The sequence below is a fragment of the Marmota marmota genome, unplaced genomic scaffold (assembly GCF_001458135.2).
Source record: "Marmota marmota marmota unplaced genomic scaffold, marMar, whole genome shotgun sequence".
In the NCBI taxonomy this organism is placed as follows: Eukaryota; Metazoa; Chordata; class Mammalia; order Rodentia; family Sciuridae; genus Marmota; species Marmota marmota.
Window position 1 is genome coordinate 3,362,134 of NW_026000019.1, and position 10,001 is coordinate 3,372,134.

Sequence of the window (10,001 nt, forward strand, 5' to 3'; positions counted from 1 at the left end):
AGAAAGCTAAGAACTCAAGCCAAACCGGTGGGTAAGAGCAGAGTGTAGATTCTAAAAAAGACAGGGCAGGGTTGGAAGAAAACTATTCAAGCCATGTGGAAGTGATATTCTTATCAGGTTGTACAGCCTGAAGTGTTTCTGAATAGGCAGTCAGTGCAGGAGAACACAGACGGATGAAAATTAAGCTTCTTATTCATGGTTTATGGTTCACATCAGAAATAGGGACCAGGCAAGGAATGGAATTCAGATAGGATATTGGAAACTATCTTGGAATCTAGTACAGGGCAGTGATTATGTGGAGCATGATCATCAAATGACACTTGATGTCAAGATAGTTATCCTCAGGTCTGGTCTTAAACTGCCTTTCTGGAATGAGTATATAAGGACAAAGGTTGCATGAGCTTTTCTTGATTGTGGCACTATTTTCTAGGAACTTCTGTTTGAAGAAGACAGCTTTCAAAAATCTAACACATGAATCAGAATTTTTGGGAAGACCAAGTACTCTCAAGGTTCACCATGAATACTTCGAGATTAATATTAAACTTCTTTTGGTGTCTATGAAGTCTGTTGACATGCCTGAGCAATCAAATTGTTAAATGACAAAACAACAAAGTAACTTTCTTTTCTTTTTCTTTTTCTTTTTTTGATATGCGGGATTGAACCCAGGGATGCTTAACCACTGAGCCACATTTCCAGCCCTTTTTGAGATGGGTCTTGTTAAATTGCCTAGGGCCTGACTAAGTTGCTGAGGCTGGCTTTGAATTTGCAACCATATATACCACATAAAATATAGTTAGCATAGATGCTTGATGTGACAGCTTGCAGTATTATTCTCAGTTTTTCCCTTCCCTTCCTGCCTCAGCCTTCAGAATTATCTCATCCTCTGGGATTACAGGCAGATGCCACTGCACCCAGCCAAAGTAACTTTTGATAGAAATGTGTATATAGACACGCTGAATCCATGACCATTTAGACCCTGACTGCTATCATAGGATTCTTTTTTTTCCTATTACAAAAATCTGTGCATAATTTAATGTGTACAACCTGATGTGTTTGAAGTTAAGTGTATACCTATGAAACTGTCACCATAATCAAAGCCATAAACATATCCAGAAAGTGAAAAAGGATTTTGATTAATAAAACATTGGTCAGTAGCATTAACTATTTGAAAAGTAAGCATAATTAAATGGAATGGAAATAATGAGTAATCTAATCATGTTTTCCTGGGTTTTCACCTAAGAGCTTAGATCAAATTTTCTAACACGAGAAAGTCAGACTTTTTGACTTCTTGGTTTCTAATTACTCTGTCAGAAATGATACAGGAATAAAGATAACAAAGTAATTTGTATTCAAGAAAAAAAAAACTCAAATAGAGGTATATACCTTCTATGGAGGCAGTATGGTTATGGAAAGTTGGTAATCTGCAAGAAATATAACATCCTAATAATACACAAACTTAGACCATGGCTTAATATTGATGTGAGCATATGCAGCCTTCCTGAAATTGGGCAGTAAGTTATTTGACAGGAATATTACCTCAATATGGAGGACATATGAGATGGGAGCAGAGCATATATAGGTATGTGACATAGGAAATGACATAGACTAGATGTTCCTACCGAAAGGGGGAATATATTTAAACTTAGATTTCAAACAAAAAATTTATTTTCATGCTAAAGTGACTTTAAATTGTACCTTGCCTTACCATAGGCACAGGAAATGGAGCAGAGAACACATGTAGCAACTGACCCTCCTATTAAGGAAATAGGTGAATGGGTGGGAAAAGCAAAACAAACAAACAAACAAATAAAAAAAACAACCAAAAATTTATTTCTGGTTTAACATGTTAAGTTCAAGCTAGTGTTTTTCAGAATATATTGAAAGAAACAGCTGTATTTAAAAATGAATAAGCATATAGTTTGTAATAAGAGAAAGTTTGACTTAATGCTTAGTTAGGAACAGAAAATAAGGTCCTTAAAATAAAAATTAAGAAATGAGCTAGTGAATAGGAAAAGAAAGAGCATATGTGAGACAGACAGAGAGACAAACAGACACCTGGTAAAAATCCATAGATCATGGAATGAGAGTCAGCCATAGTTCCTAGAGTGATAAGTGGGTGGGGTGGAAAGATGATCTGGAAACCCCTATTAGATTCCACATTGTAATATTCAGATTTGTGTTTATGTTTTGCTTGATTTTGTATTAAAATGTTTATGTATTGTCATTTTAGAGCCCACCTGCATTTACACCTGCCTTCCTCGCTTCCCTCCTGATGGAGAAGAATGAGTTTCTGCTTCTTTTGAGGTTTGCCTAATGTTTCCACAATTCTCAAGACCTTTGCTAATGAAGTAATCTATGTGTTGCTCTATATAGTTTTTATGTTTTCTGAGTGATCATTTCCATATATACTATATAAAATATAGTTAGCATAGATGCTTGATGTGACAGCTTGCAGTATTATTCTTAGTTTTTCCCTGCCCTTCCTCTAAAGGCATTATATTTCCCTATCCCATTTACATCTGCACTGGCCATTGAACTTGTGCTAGTCAATAAAATACATGCAAAAGTGCTGTGTGTAGTTCCGAGAGAATGGTTTAAGAACCCTCATGTGGTTGGTTCTGCTTCTCCCTTCCTTATGAAGAGAATGTATCCTAGAAAAAAAAGCTGCTCATTTAGCCTAAAGGCTGGAATGAGGACAGAGAAAAGAGTGAGAGCTGACCTTAGTTGCTGTGTATCATGAGCAAGGAAGGGATCTTTCTTACTGTAACTCATTGGGATTTTAATGTCATTTGTTACTCTATCATAACTTAGCAGAAGCTGACCTGGATGACTCGAACCCATCTGATATTTCAGATGTGATTCTGATGCGTGGAATGAGTAGACTTATGTGATTGGTATGTTTTGCAGAATTCTGTATACATTAGGTTAATTTTTGTCTGAGTATGCTACACGTTATCCAAACAAGCCGCTGAGAGTGCATTTATGTAAAAATGTTTCAGGAATCATAGTAAATATTAAATTCATACTTAAATTACCAGTTTAGAATTTGGTTGATGCATGTACCACATGAATCATAATGTAAAAAAGTCTTTCCCAAATCAGACAATCGAACCCAATGTGGCCCATTCTGAAGTTTTAAATTATAATCATTCCTGAGCACTATGCTCAGGAGACCATGATTCTGCTGCAGAAGAGTGATTCAAGGCTAAGCAACAGAATTGCTCACTTAAGTTGAGAGGGTGGCAGAAATAGGTTTATGGCATATGTGGGGTATACCTTTTCCTTGAAGATTCAGAGTGTTGCTTTTGGAAATCTCTAACTTGCCCTTTTAAAAGTAGTCACTAAAATTAGTACTCCTATGACACACAAGATGACACATGACATCGTTTCTTGATGCAGTAGAAAAACATGGAATTTCTTTCTTTTTTTAAGTTGTTGATGAACCTTTATTTTTATTTATTTATATGTGGTGCTAAGAATTGAACCCAGTGCCTCACACTTGCTAGGCAAATGCTTTACCACTGAGCCACAACCCCAGCCCGTGGAATTTCTTTTGACTGAATCAGAATGGTGGTCTATCTTATTCCAGGATCATGTTTTTCTGTAAGATGTCAAGTCTTGTACCATGTATTAAGTCCTAAAAGTGAGCTATGTACATTAGAAATATGTCCAAACCAATTTTAAATTCACCTTTTAATTTTAAATCTGTATCACTGGAGATATAATAAATTCCATAATTCTACCAGAATCTGTGTGAAGTTTTATAGTAAATCTTCCTGTTTTATTAAAATTTTCTGGTTTGGTTTCTAGGATATTAATCATTTCTAATTTTGCTCCTACTTTTTCTTTGCTGTGTTATTATAAAAGTAGCTTAAAATGCTATGTTATTAACACAGAAAATGTCTAATAAAGTAGTATCCATTGTTGACAATTTGTTGTTTCCTTTTATTCTTTCAATCTATTGATCATGTAAAAACATGTATCTAGCTAGCATTCATTCATCTGCACACACAGATACAAATACAAGTTACTTATTGACATAATGTAAAGGCATTTAAAAAAATCACTATTGCTCTTTCATGCTTAATATTATGCAACAAACACTTTCCTTTTTACTTTAGATAATCATGATAGTACATTGAAGGGCTAGGTTGTAAGACAATTGTTCTTCTGTGTCCATAGGGCATTGGTTTCAGGACCCCCTGAGGAAGCCAAAATCTGAAAATGCTAAATCGTCTACATAAAATGGGATAACATTTGTGGATAAGCTACACACATCCTTCTGTATACTTTAAGTCATCTCTAGATTACTGATAATACCTAGTATCATGTGTTATGTAAACAGTTGTTATACCATATTGTTTAGGGAAGAAAAAATATCTCTACATGTTTAATATACATACAATTCTTTTCCTAAATATTTTTCATCTGCAGGTCATTGAACTCAGAGCTGCAGGACATGTGGATACAGAAGGGTGACTGTATATTTAGTCATTCTATTATTATTGAACATTTGGATTTTTCTACATTTTTTGGTATATAGATATCAAACATTTTGTATATAAATACCAAACATCTTGGTCTATAAGTCCTTAGGACCAATTATCTTAGGATTGATTGAAGGAATTAAATACCTAAACTGAACATGTAATATTTTGAGAGAGTTTTGATACATACTGTAATATTTAAAAAAATTTTTCCTAACCTTTCTTCTATTTTTCCTATGAACTTCAAACATTTTGTCCATTTTTCTTTTGTATCATTAGTGTTTCTTGACTTTTCAGATAGTATCTTAAAGGCACTCTCTATAATATTTATGGCTTTATTTTCTATTCTCCATTTACTCATTATTCTTTTAAAATTATTATTATTTATTTTAGATGGGGACTCACTATGTTGCTCAGGCTGGTCTCAAACTCAAGTGATCATTTCACCTCAGCTTCCCAAGTGACTAGGACAGGCTCTTACCCGCTGGCCTGACTTTCCTTTTTATGTGTTACTTTTGTTTATGATTTTGAGACTTGTGAACTCTCTAATATGAAAAAGCTTCAGTTCAACTCTGACCTGATCTAGCTGCCAATCTTTTCTGTTCTTTTGTTTGAGAAAAATCTCTAAATCAAAACCCTAGTCATTACCATCTATTATACCTTTCAAAATTTTCCCATTTCCCAAATGACAAAGGCCGGACCTCTTGGCTGTGGTTCTAGGGCTCATTAGGACACAGCCCTCCATCTCCCCTGCTTCCTCCCTTGCCCTTCCTGGCTGGCAGTCTCTGAGCCTTATTTAGACACTTCCTGTGTGTTATGTATGCAGTTCCTTTCATGTTGCAGGTTTTCTACCTTGATCCAAGACTTAGCTTACATATTTCAATTTCTGGAAAATTTTGTCTGAATACCCCAAGCTGGATAAGCTCTTCCTATCAGTTGACAAATAGCATGGAGTGCATATCTGTTTTAATTTATAGTTTACCTACCTACTCACAGTCTATTATATTTATGGGTTTACTTCCACTATGTCTCCATTCACCTGAGAAGCTTTGAGGATTAGGAATGAAGTTTATTCATCTTTATATACCCAGTTCTTATATACTACCTTATATATAGCAGGTATTGACTAAAGTGTTAATCTGGGCTTTTGTATCTCTCATGCTTCCACATTTTAAAGACATTTTGTACAGGTCTTGGAGAGTGAAGAAGTAGGCCCTAATAATTCACTATCTGAGAAGCTCAAGAGACCAGAAGATCATACCTGGAATGCTATTACATTTTCATTTTTTGTGAGTGAGAAAAAAATGTACTAAGTGAGCAGCAATGTCTATGAAAGGCCAGGTTTTCTACCCCCCTGCCAGGTGAAGAAGTGTATGAGAAAGCAAAGACAAAATGTGCTAAATGCTTTCAAAGGGAAGAGGCAAGGCAGTGCTGTAATACAAGGGTTGATGCTGGTAACTATGGAAACAGCGTGGTTAGCAGAGATTAGAATAAATGATAGTGTAGGAAGCTGCCAATCAGGAGTGAGCAGCAAAGACTTCCCCACAGATGAGAGAATTGAGAGAATGGCTCTGCCTTTGGGATCAAGATGCACCTGAGGGAGTAACAATATCCCTCAGTAACTTCCAACATCTGCCCTGCTATCATGTGGATAAAGAGGCACCAGGCAGCATAGATGTTCATCAATATAGAGCAGCCTCCATTGCCTTCAGCAGTATGGTAATCCAACATCATTCAACTAAGCATTTCCAAGATTTGAGCAAAATTAAAAATTAATGCAAACTCTCTGATTCAGAACACTGGCCTACTCAGGTTGGTTACGCTATATCCCTGCTCTGCATCTATGCTGGAGCAAACTGAACAGGCCACAGAAAAATACACAGCTGTGCTTTCTAACTTGAAATGATCACTGCACATTTTAAATGGGTACTCCACCATGTCTAGTCATTAACTCATTCTTTCCTAATATCACAGTTCTCAAAATCTCCAGAAATTATTTCATCCCTTTTCCCTTTTTAACATTCGAACACACCCTCTCTTCAGCAATCTGTAGTTGACCTTCAAACTTTGCTGAGACAGACTTAATCAGATGGAGATGTCCTATCTTCCCTCCAGCAAGGTAGTTGGTTAACTACCTCCATCTGCACCTGTCCTTTCCAATTACCTGAGGAATTTTTTTCGGCTCTGCTTTGCTTTTTCTGTTCATGTTACTTTTTATTGCATCACTATCTCCACCCTTCTCCTTGTCACCAGTCCACTCTTCACTAATAGTCATCGTCATACAAATAGATTGCTGTATTTCCCAAATAAGACCCAACTATTGACCGCATATGCCCACTATTGACCACGTGCCCCCTTGGTGTTTCTACTTTTTTTTTCTATTTTTAAACATACTTTCTTTTTAATTGACACGTAGTAATAGTACCTCTTTATGCAGGACAGTGTGCTGTTTCTATCCCTGTACACAATGTGTAATGATCAGATCCACATAATCGGCATATCTACAACCTCAGACAGTTATTATTTCTTTGTGCTGGGAATATTAAAATTCCTTTTGACTACTACTTCAAAATAATTAATTGTTGTCAACTATAGTTATTCTATTGTGCTATAGTACATTAGAAATTTTTCTTCTTATAGAAGTGCACTTATGTACCCCTTGTTCATCTTTTCTCTATTCCCTCTTTCCCCACACCCTTATCAGACTCTAGTAACAACTATTGTGTTCTCTACTTCTTTGAGAGCAACATTTTACTTGTCTTTCTGTGCCTGACTTACTTCCTTTAACATATGTCTGTCAGTTCCATCCTTGTTGCTACAAAGGTCAGAATTTCATTCTTTTTATGGCTGAATAATATTCCACTTTATATGTGCACACACATGTTTATGTGTGTTCTACAAATTTTAGTGGGTTTTTTTTGTTTCTGTGAAAAATATTATTGGAATGGTATTGACTCTATAGATTACTTTGGGTGGTATGGACATTTTAACAACATGGATTCTTCTAATCAGTAGACATGGGTTATGTTTTCTTTTTTCTATGTGTCCTTTTCTGTTTATTTCATTAGTGTTTTATAATTTTAATTGTAAAGATCATTCACTTCTTTAGTTTAAATTTATTCAGGGATTTTATTTTGTAGCTAATGGGATTGCTTTTTTATGTCTTTCTTAGCAATTTCATTATTGGTGTATAAAAGGCTACTTATTTATTTATTTATTTTGGTCCTGGGGATTGAACTCAGGGGCACTTGACCACTGAGTCACATCCCCAGCCCTATTTTGTATTTTATTTAGAGACAGGGTCTCACTGAGTTGCTTAGCCTCATGCTGTTCCTCAGGCTGGCTTTGAACTCACGATTCTCCTGCCTCAGCCTTCCGAGATCCTGGGATTACAGGCTTACGCCACCGCCCTCTGCAAGACTACTTATTTTTATATATTAGTTTTGTATCCTGTAACCTTACTGAATTTGTTCAACAGTTCTAGCAATTTTTTTTGGAGTCTTATACATACAATTATGTTGTTCAAATAAGCATAAATTGACCTCCTTTCCTATTTGGATGCTCTTTATTTTAATTTATTTTTTCTTGTCTAATTGTTCTGGCTAAAACATTCAATACTGTATTGAATACGAGTGATGAGAATGGACATCCTTGTCTTGTTCCTGATGTTAGAGGAAAAATTTCAGTTTTTTTTTTCCCATTCAGTATCATGTAGTCTGTGGGTTTGTCATATATAACATTATTGATTTTTGAGGTTTTGATTTAATCATGAAGGAATGTTGGATTTTATTAAAAGTTTTTGCTGTATTTATTGAGATCATCATAAGATTTTTATCTTTCATTTTGTCCCCTTGCATATGCTGAATTATCCTTGTAGCCCTGAGATTAATCCCAATTAGGAAAAAGCTGTCCTTGTTGAACAAGTTTGGAAGGGTTCCTGCTCTTTATTACTTTGGAATTGTTTGAGAAGAATTGGTATGAGCTCTTCTTTTAAGTTTGGTAAAATTCAGCAACAAAACCATCTGGTTCTGAGCTTTTCTGTTTTTTTTTTTTTTTCAATACATATTAAATTTTGTTACTAGTTTTTAGTCTATTCAGGTTTCCAGTGTTCTCTTGGTTCCATTTTGGTAGGTTACATGTGTCCAGGAATATATCCATTTCTTCTAGTTTTTCTAATTTGTTGATGCATCAATGTTCATAATAATCCTTAATGATCTTTTGTACGTCTATAATATCAGTTGTGATGTTCCCTTTTTTATCTATGATTTTATTTATTTAAGGTTTTTCTTTTTTTTCTGAGTTAGTCTAGCTGAAGGTTTATCAATTTTGTTTATCTTTTCAAAAGTTTGTTCTTTATTTTGTTGATAATTTTAGCCTCTATTTTGTTTATTTCTGCTCTGGTTTTTGTTGTTTCTTTCCTTCTACTAATTTTGAGCTTAATTTTTTCTTGTTTTTCAAGTTCTTTGGATTGCATTGTTGGGTTTGTTTATTTGAAATCTTTCTATTTTTTAAAATGTAAGTACCTGTTGCTGTAAACTTTCTTCTTAGTATTGCTTTTGCTGTATTCCATAGGTTTCAGTATGTTGTGTTTTCATTTGTTTCAATAAATTTTTAAATTTTCACTTTTGATTTCTTCAGTGACCAACTTGGTCATTCAGGGGACTATTTCTTAATTTCCGTGTATTTATACAATCTCTGAAATTTCTCGTTTCATGCCATTGTGCTCAGAGAAGATACATGTTATGATTTCAGTTTTTTAAAATTTTTGAGACTTGTTTTCTGGCCTTGCATATGGTATGTCCTAGAGAAGTTTCCATGTGCCAGTGAGAAAATATGCATTCTACACCTGTTTGATGAAATGACCTATAAATGTTTGTCAGGTTGGTCTGTTGTTTAGCTTAAGTGTTTCTTGGTTGATTTGTGTCTGGATAACCTGTTCATTGATAAAAGCAGAGTGAAGAGTCTAGTACTCCTTTTAGAGCTAATAACATTTGCTTTATACGGTAAGTTGCTCCAGCTTTAAGTGCAGATACATTTACAATTGTTATTTCTTCTTGATGAATTGATCCCTTTATTTATACAGTGATCTCTTTTGTTCTCTTTTACAGTTCTTGATTTAAATCCTATTTAAGTACAGACTGTGAATAAGCATAGTCACTCCTGCGAGCTTTCAGTTTCAATTTGCATTGCTTATCTTTTCCCATCCTTCCACTTTCAATCTTGGTGTGTCTTCACTGGTGAAGTGAGTTTCTTGTAAGTAGCCTTCGGTTAGGTCTAGTTTTTTCTTCTTTTTTTTTTTTTTTAATTTTTTATTGTTGGTTGTTCAAAACATTACAAATTTCTTGATATATCATATTTTACACTTTGATTCAAGTGGGTTATGCACTCCCATTTTTACCCCATATACAGATTGCAGAAACACATCAGTTACACATCCATTGATTTACATATTGCCATACTAGTGTCTGTTGTGTTCTGCTGCCTTTCCTATCCTCTACTATCCCCCCTCCCCTC

The 10,001-nt window shown here is 34.9% G+C and overlaps 1 protein-coding gene and 1 long non-coding RNA gene across 6 annotated transcripts in view; one reads left to right on the forward strand and one right to left on the reverse strand.

Moving 5' to 3' along the window:
• Nucleotides 1–10,001, forward strand: part of LOC125618636 — a 42,006-nt gene that overhangs the window by 2,933 nt on the left and 29,072 nt on the right. For 2 of the 3 annotated variants that reach the window (XR_007349951.1, XR_007349949.1), the window contains 2 exons: nt 431–612; nt 2,231–3,931. This is a non-coding gene — a long non-coding RNA (uncharacterized LOC125618636). Of the gene's footprint in view, nt 1–430; nt 613–2,230; nt 3,932–10,001 lie in introns of those variants that run through there. The other variant, XR_007349950.1, reaches the window with a different exon arrangement.
• The window catches only part of Rgs13 (regulator of G protein signaling 13), a 30,398-nt gene that overhangs the window by 2,695 nt on the left and 17,702 nt on the right, over nt 1–10,001 (reverse strand). The gene's annotated exons all lie outside the window — the stretch shown is intronic.